The sequence below is a fragment of the Myotis davidii genome, unplaced genomic scaffold (assembly GCF_000327345.1).
Source record: "Myotis davidii unplaced genomic scaffold, ASM32734v1 scaffold662, whole genome shotgun sequence".
NCBI classification, from domain to species: Eukaryota; Metazoa; Chordata; class Mammalia; order Chiroptera; family Vespertilionidae; genus Myotis; species Myotis davidii.
The window spans coordinates 542,191-551,866 of record NW_006293533.1 but is presented as its reverse complement, the minus strand read 5'-3'; the positions used below and the strand labels follow the sequence as shown (position 1 = coordinate 551,866).

General features: G+C 37.0%; 1 protein-coding gene across 10 annotated transcripts in view; it reads right to left on the bottom strand.

Moving 5' to 3' along the window:
* Positions 1-9,676, bottom strand: part of PTPN13 (protein tyrosine phosphatase, non-receptor type 13) — a 156,016-nt gene that overhangs the window by 101,628 nt on the left and 44,712 nt on the right. The gene's annotated exons all lie outside the window — the stretch shown is intronic.

Genomic DNA, 9,676 nt, shown 5'->3' with positions numbered 1-9,676 from the left:
GGAAAAACTGGTAGGAAAGAGATGTTATATAAAAATCATCACTGACAACCAGTTTTGAATGCTTAATGAGTAAATTCTCTGTGTTAGATGCTAAAGGAATAGAAAATCCAAAAGCACAGTCCTAAGCTCAGATAATAAGTACAAAATACCTAATTCAAGGAAGGATGTTTAATGTTTGAGATGAGTAAGCATTAAGGGTGGGGGAGACTTGACGGGTTGTGCATTGTGTGCTTAAAGGGGCAGGACTCCATTAAAATCTAAATTCTACCTTCAAAATGTTACTGACTTGCCCTCTCTTTTCATACTCCCCATAGTTATCACAGATCATCATTCATCTCATGCTGGACTCATCTCATATTATAATTCACATTTCAGAGAGTAAATTTTTCAGAAACAAAAATCTGAGCATATTGCTATATTTCTTAAGCTTCTTCAATCTAGAGTCTTTAAGGCACAATGAAAAACTCCTTAGCTTGAGGTTCAAAGCCTTTTATAACCTGACTAGAGGCGCGATGCACAAATTCATGCACGGGTGGGGTCCCTCGGCCTGGCTGGCGATTGGGGCTGATCGGGCTATCAGGGCTGGCTAGCTGGGGAGAGGGACCGCAGAAGGTTGGCTGGCCGTGGGAGGTTGGCTGTGGGAGTGCACTGACCACCAGTGGGCAGCTCTTGCATTGAATGTCTGTCCCCTGGTGGTCAGTGCGCATCATAGTGACCAGTTGACCGGTATTTTGGTCGTTTAGGCTTTTATATATATAGATCTTCAACTAATTATGTAGCAGTGACTGTTGATACTGTGAAGTCACAGATTCACTTGTTGAAAACAGATTAAAAGTACAGACCTCTTTCTTCCCACTCCCTAAAACACACACACACACACACACACACACACACACACAAATAGAACTTTAGAAACGCAATGCAGGTAAAAGCCTATTCCAATAGCCTCATGGTCATCTACTTCCCCAGACAAATTCTGCATTCATGTCCTAGATTTGCAAATTTATAACCAAAAGCAGAGAAATTTTGGGGCTCCTTCCTGAAAGATACTCTCTCTGCTAGGAATGCTGTTGTCCACTCCAGCTTTTTTTTTTTAAGCTGGACACTTTTTTCTTTTTCCTTTAAAAGAAGCCTTAACTTGAACACAAAAGGGTTCATGACCACCTAAAGGCCAGATTGGGCAAGGCTTCCCTCACTATCATATTGCTTTACACATAACTGGTTGCAACTCTTCCAATGCCTAATAATTTTCTACTTGTTCCCTCTACCCAAATTATAAACTCTCTGACAAAAGGGATTTTTTAAAGATGTATCTTTAGTATTTACTAACTGTTTGCTAGCAAGCACAAAAATAAATATTTTCTGAGTGAATATGAATGAATGGATGAATGAATAGATAAATATAAATGTTACAGAAAGACCACCGATGATCTTCAAGAGGACTATTTCCATTGCAAAGACAAGCCAGAAGCTAAATCAGAAAGGGTTAAAGAAGGACCAGCTGGTAAGGAGTTGAGAAAATTCTTTCAATTAGTTTACGGGTTTGAGAAAAGAAGAAAAAATTTTTAAGAAGACTGAATGAGGAATCAAGAGTCTTTTTGGCAGAGTGGAATGTCTGAGCATGATTTTAGGCAGTGGATGATAAGCCTGCAGATTGGGGGAGACTGAAGTTGTAAAGCATACTAGGGAAAACTGCTGGAAAAATGTGCTGAGGAAAACAGGAGGAGATGGAAAAAATCCCCAATACACCTGAGACAGTTAGTTGGCTAGGTGAGATAATCTTTTTTTCTTAAGAGAAAGAAATGATGGAAAAGAAGTGAAAATACAGAGGGAATTCCCAGATATTCTTATCAGAAAGTTGACTTACTCCTGGTAATAAAAAGTGAATCACTTCCTGGGAGCCTGTTTAGCTGGGAGCTTGAAAGAGTAAAGATTTTCTGCTGTGAAGAATGTGGTAAGTCAGCAAAAACCACATGAAAGCTTTTGTGTAGCCATGAGAATTTAGATTAGGCTAGAAAGCATGAATTGTATTGGAACCAATCAGAAAGGTTTTGTGGCTTTTTCTTGGCTCTAGAGAAAGCAGACCATGGGAAATATCTAGATCTGAGGAATGACATGGAATGCATGGCAGAGATAACCAAGGTATGGGAGGGAGTCTATTTCACTAGTTTGCAAACTTGAGAACAGGGACTTCACAAAATGAATTATTCCTTGTGTTGAAAGTTGTTCAATAGAGAATGTTAAAAAAAAGAGAGATGAATGAACGAATGATTAATGTGATTTGAAAGGATTACAGATGACAAAGAATTTCACATATTATTTAACTTTAATGGACATAGTTAAATGATTATTTAAGAAGGGTTATTTTTCTCAAGGAGCACCAAATAATTTTTTGTTTCATTTTTGTAGAACTCCCATGCTACAATTTTTGAGGAATTTTCCCAAGGTGACTTGGCCAGATTCCAAACCCAGCACTGCAGCACAGAGAGCAGTAAAACAACAAAGCGAAGGAGAGGACCCAGGTGTTCACAGGCAATACAGTTTTACCTTACAAAGAAGAATGGGAAGTCACAGAAGTCTACTGGATGACTGAAGCAGAAAAGGTCAGTCACTAGGACATTATACCATGTAATAATTTCACAAGCCATATTTAGTGAATTTACTGTTTCATTGCTATTTCTGCAAAGTAGCTGCAAAATAGTAAATAAATTTTAATTTCCATTCTTTGGTGGTGCTTTGTTCTTATACTATTTTATGTGTCTGTATTCTTCTCTCCTGCTAGCCTATATATGTTGTGTTTCTTTTTTCTTTAGTTTACTTTGACAACACTAGTAAACTTTTTAAATTCTTGGGTTCCCTTCATAAAACATATTAAGGTAATGATGATGATCCCCTTTCTAAAATACAGCAATAAATCATCTTCCCTTGATCAACTATTGGTTTATAAATGTTTTCAGGACCACACCTGGGGGCAGAAAGGGACCTGCCTTATGAAGTTTTCCTGCCTTAAAGAAATAGGGCACTTGCACTCCAGCAATACAAACCAGATGAGTAGCAAGGCAATACTATTATGGGTAAGAAGACATGCCCACCCCCTAAGATTTGAGTAGAGGTGGGTCTCTGTGTTACTAAAAGTAGTAGGAATCTTTTTTGTGAGCTTCTGTATTCTGAAATAGATCTATTAAAATGTTGTTATCTACATGCCTTTCATGTAATGTCATGGCAGATATAACCAGATTAAAGTTCCTAGGTAATATTTACTGTTCAAGTCATGCTTATAAGAAGGTTATAATCAGATTCAAGTTCTCATCCAAAATTTACCACTTACTCATGCTTACAAGAAAGGTTAGCCCTTGTTAAGTACAGGCTTTCCATTTCTGAATTAAATAGTAAATTTAACCATTTCAGAAATTATTATAAAATTACACGTCTCTTACCACGAGTATCTTGCATTATTAGCATATACAGAGTGGCACATTTTCCTTGCTTACAGATAATTTAGGCAACGATTACTGGCTTTTTGATATGATCTACATAAAGGCAAACCATAGACACTAACTAGAGAGAGAACAGTTTTCCTCCTCTGTTTTGGTCTGCAGAAAGGTAATCCCTAATTTTCCATGAGCTGTCCTAACATTATTAACAACTTTTCTTTTAGGAAGATACTACAAATGTTTCTATCTATATTTAAATGCATAATATTAACACTTTAGATTTGGTCCAGACCCCAGGAATGTGGTATTAACTGAATGAATAAAAAAACCAAACTTTTTATTATGAAAACTTCTGGACAAGAAAACAGAACAATCAAGTTCTCATATAGTCATCTCCCAGCATCAACAAAACCCTGTGATTGTTATTTTAATTAGAAAGTGTCAGAATATTTTTTAACAAAGAGATGCTCCTAAGTATTTATAGATAATATTACAAAGTTTTTTTAATGCCCAAAATTCTTGAATCATGTTCAACAGGCCTATTAAGAATATTTAAATACACACTTTATACATTTAAGCTTTCACTATTACAATTGCAGAACTGAATTTATTTGCCTTTTGTGGGATAAAATTAGACTTAAAATCTAATTTTGGTTTGCAAATTTCTTATCTCAGCTATTAACTATTTCAATGAAGCCCACACTCTGCAAATCAGTGTACTGGGGTTTATTTAGGGTCAGAATTATTCCTCATTTCACTAGACAGTTTCCTTCTCTGACTTCCAATGAGTACTTAGTTTGCAGATGTGGAAAATGAAGTGGCAGGAAAGAATCTGAGTGTAGAAATAATAGGTGCAAGAGGACAAATGGGCAAGTAAAATTAGCCTGGGCACACACCACCAAATAAGAAGAACCACATTGGGTGTGTGCAAGTGTACGTATATGAACACATAAAACATTTGGGACTTTATTCTCTCTAAAATACATTTTGTGGAACAGTGGTGAGAAGAATAGGGACTACAGAAGAATGGCTTACAGAGTTAGTGTTTGGATAGAAGTCTAGTTATAGAGATTTCATAGTCATACATACTTTGATATTTAAAGACATCTTTTATTCCTCTTAGTATCCACTTAGCATATTTTAAACATACAAAGTTGTGGCATGTGACCATACTTTTAATGTTTAGAAGATTATAAAGATTTGAAAGATAGTCTCAGTTTACATAACACTATTTCAGGTGAAATATTCAAATCTACAATCTTCACATTAAGAGGAATCTACGCCAGCACAAGCTGCAATCTAAAAAGTGACACATATTCAAGCTCAGACAAGTAACATGCAAAAAGTAAGACTCCCAATTGCAACATCAAGAATTAAATAACCACTTTTTGCTTGGCATTTATTTACCTTTAATATATGACTCAAATTACAGAAAACAAATTTCAAAGAGAAATGCACAAAATGACTGGTTTTGTAGCTCAGAACTATAGAATTTTAAAACCCTGCATTTTTAAGGTTATGGACCCTAACAAATAAAATATTTCAATTTTCAAATAATGCAGAGAAACAAAAATAATGCCGTTATGTATTAACATATGAAGTGCTTTTCCCTATGCTTTCTTTTCAAGGAATTAATCTCGGGGGAGTAGACACTGTACCTTTTGGATGTTCCCTGGAGTCTACTGCATTCTCCATCATACCATGCTGTAATACAGGCACAGAATGTACTCTAACTCCTTGAGAGCTAGATATGATCAATAAAAACTTTAACCAGGAACATAAATTATACAAATATGGACACAGGTAAATGAGGAAGATTATATGGAGAAATGCTCAGTGAACCATACTTTAGAGATGTAAAATCTGTGCAGAGTAAGAAAGGCAACAACAATGCACAGCCTCCATTTTCCTCTCCTCTCCTGGGGTCTGTGTGATGCAGTAACCACAAAGCTGGGCCATGACTTGCATGGCTGTCCGTCTTCCAGCACCTCCAGGATCCTGCTGTTAGGACTCCTCCGCCTGTTCTAAAGCTTTCAAACAGAACAGAGCTCTAAAGCAAAACGACTGCATTTGTTGGTCAGGCTATGACTGACAAGTATGTGATTTTTACTGGGAATCGGACAAAACAGAAGGAGGTGATTTCTCATCACTGTAATTCTTCAGAGAATATTGTTGTATCCAATGTCAGAAATAGCACCACTGAATATACTTAATATTTAATATTAACAGCCACAATGCAATACTCAGTTTAGATAAGCACTTATGAGTATCTATTATATGTAGATGCTAAGGACACAGTTCTGAGTTAGATTAGGCCAAAAAAAATTGATGTCCTACAGGAGGAGAAACAAACTCTTCAAAACAAATAGTTTCAATGAAAAACATAAGCCATCATCCTAAACTGAGAAGCTGAGAGAAAGCTTCCTGAACCAGGCAATGACTAAAAGCTCTGATAGTCTCACAGCAGAAAGCTGCGTGAATAAAGACATAGAAATACAAAACTGCCTGTAGGAAGGGAAGGGGAGAGGGAGGAAGTGGTGGGGATAGAGAGGCAGAGAGGATGTGTACATGGCGTTGGAGTGAGGTGTGAGATGGGAAGTGCTCACGGATGAGACTCAAGAGACAATCATGGAGAACCTTGCACGCCGTGATCGAAAAGGAGCTAAAATTTTATCTTGCTCAGATAATGGAAAGTTATTAAATGGTCAAGAGAAGAAATGAATGGCAGGAAAATGGAGGGCAAATTGTAGCTGCAAGATCAATTTAGAAAACTATTTCCATAGTCCACGGGAAACAGAAGGTACTGACTGGGGTAGAATAAAAAATATTTTAGAGGTTACAATTGCTGGGTCTTAAAAACCACAATGATAGCAATACCCACTTTAAACCTTTTTTAAAACTTATCAATCCATGCTTCTCAGAAGGTATAGATGTAAAAGCCAAACTGGATCTATGTTAAACTATGTGTGAGTTAGATTTAAACTAGGTACCCAATTTCTGATAAATTAGTCTAGGATTTCTGGGGACTCCAAAATCAGTATTATGTGACTATGAATACAATGAAAAGTTTGTACTACTTTCAACTGTAACTTTCCTTAGTGTTTAAAAATGCACGTTCATTTGTTTCCCCTTGGATAAATTAAAAGAAGTAAATGTAAATGTCTTTTCTCATTTGTATTTTCACTAAAAAAATGACTTATTGGCCCTAACCGGTGTGGCTCAGTGGATAGAGCGTCGGCCTGCGGACTGAAAGGTCCCAGGTTCGATTCCGGTCAAGGGCATGTACCTTGGTTGTGGGCACATCCCCAGTAGGAGGTGTGCAGGAGGCAGCTGATCGATATTTCTCTCTCACTGATGTTTCTATCCCTACCTTCCTCTCTGTAAAAAAAATCAATAAAGGATAAAAAAAAATGACTTATTGTATACCTCCTCTCAAACCTATCTTTCCTCAATAAGAATATTAGTATTTTATACTGGACTAACTTTATGTGAGAATGGTCTGAAGCTACATTATTCTAATAGAGTAGCCACTAGCCACACATGGCTATGTAACTGCTGAGTTGGACTCTAGACAGAGAACATTTCTTCCACTGAAGAAGTTCTACTGGACAATATGAACCACTTTACAAATCAGCCTAGAAACAGTAGGCACTTGCTTCTTTCTGGCTGAGTAAGATGTTGAATCCAGATCATCTGTGTGAGTATGCTCTGTGGAGACCCAAACTATATTTGTAACTTAGTAGTGTAATAATTAAGTTATTAATACCTAAAAAACATGTGATATTTGACCAACACCACATAAAGTCCCTGCTTATTCATAATTACTTCTGTGGAACTGATCAAAATAAAAACTGAATATTAATGCTATTTAATGTCGCTCTTGGAGTATCTAAATAACAACTCAACCATATTTCTGTTTTCTCTTGAAGGAGAAATAATAAGGTGAAAAAATAAAAACCAAATAGTTCATTTTTACCAGTTTTGGATTTTAGCAAAGAGAGGTAAGTTTTGAAAAAATGTTCTTTCTTTCCATAGAATGTCACTGGAAGCATCCTACATGATGAACTGTAACATTTATTAATCCATCTCTTGCTTTTCTCAAATATAACTATAAAAATGTACGAGCTTTCAAATTCAATCTTCTCAGGGAAATGAAACATTAAGGACCCCAACAATGAGAACAGGCTCACATACTTGAGTGTTTACATATTGCAGTTGCAGAACACAGACTTTAAGCTGTATTCACAGGGCAGTCACGGAACAGCAAAACTAGGCTAGACCGAGGGCACAGCATTGAAAGGAGGGAAATAATAGTTAATTTTGATGTAAAGTAGATTGGCTTAGAACTCCTTAAGTAATATTTAACAAGTCACTTTTGTAGGATTTAATTTTATCTGTTCTTCATACTTTCCCTTCTAGTGTTACACAGAATACAGAGGAGTTTTGACTGTTGGAAGCAAAATGCTATTCATGGTCCCCACCCAGGGTGTGGAGCGCTCTTCTTTCTATACTCACAGTACTGGTTCCAAGTCACTGTCTACAATCAGGAATCTGCTGCCAACCTACAGAGCAATGGATGGGGAGTGTGTGGTAATTACATCACAAGAGAGATGACAACAAATGCTCCTATTAGAAAATAGACAATTGTCTCAGATCTTGAGATGAAGTGGAGAAAGACAGAAAAGAAAAACTGAGAACAAGGAAGGAAAATAAAGGAGTAGAATAGGAGAGTCCTATGGTGAAGTGAAAAAAGTGGAATGAAAAGAATAAAGCAATAAAAGAGTGACATCAAGTTTTAAAATTAGTTTTCACAAGCGAAACCTGTTGTTTCTTTCTGTCCCTTCCCTACTGCTTTATGGATACACAGAAGCATCTGAATGTTCAGGTGTTAACAATCATGGTAATAATCTTACAATTTGTAAACTTGGACTATAGTTTCTTTCCTGGGATCTTTTTTGTTCTTAACTTTGTTATTTTGTTCACAAAGAATTCAGAGCACTCAGTGGCAACCACTGCTTTTTGATAGCTTACTCCCTATCTCATCAGTTACAGGATATCCATCTTACAGAAACTACCTTAGTAAAGCCCCAACAAGACACTATCGACCACAACATAGCATGTGCCACAATGGAACTGCATCTTAACCCCCTCCCAGTGTGGCTTACTGTAGAAAGAACCAACAGTGACTCATTCTGAACCTTTCTTTCATAATACTATCGTGTTTTCCTGTATTTGAAGAGATATAATTTTATTAGCTTAGAAAGAGACGTAAGGGGTTTGTTAGGCGGTTAGTTGAATGTCCAATGTCTCTGGCACTAAAACAGTTTTCCTGACAATGTATCTGGTTTCTGCTTGAAATCAGAGTAGCAGTGGAAAAAAAAAAATCTTATTCTGGGGCTCGGGAGACCTGCATTCTAAATACAGCTCTGTTATGAATTATGAATCTCCTCTGGCAAACTAGTTTACTCCGGGCCTCTGAAAATGAGCTGTTGGTTTAAATGGTATCCAGATTCCTTCCAGTACCAACCTCCATGATGTTAAGGTCGGTTCTCCCTCTGATGTTGGCTGGTGGTTGGCTGGTAGATGTCAGCTGAGAAGCCGTGGAGGTGATTTAGATAAAGTCTCCTTTCAAGAGGATGGGCTAAGGGAAAGGCTATCCATCTGAGGTTGAAGGAGACACCTCTCTTTCCTATAGTTCAATGAGCTTCCTTGCATCCCAAAAGGACAAACTGAAAGGCAGTCATTTTTTTTCTTCCGATTGTTATATTAATTCAATGAATAAGCAAAATGTCATATAGAGAAAGACAAATACCATATGATTTCACTTATATGTGGAATCTAAAAAACAAAATAAATGAACAAAACAGAAACAAACTCATAGCTACATAGAACAGACTGATGGTTGCCAGACGGGAGGATGGGGGCGGGGGGACAGGATACAAACCAGCAGTTACAGAACAGTCACAGGGGTGTAAAGTACAATATAGGGAACACAGGCAATAATATTCTAATCCACAAATATGGTGTCCGGTGTGTGCAAGGCTTATGGGAGGGAGGATTCCGTCTGTAAGTTATAGAAGTGTCTAACCACTATGCTGCACACCTGAAACTAATAGGATATTGAATGGCAACTATAATTTTAAACATTCCTTAAATTAAAAAATTTTTTAGGAAGTAACATGTAATGGGAAAGCCTTAGACTGGAACTCTGAAATCTATTATGGAAATCTATAGTCTCCCAT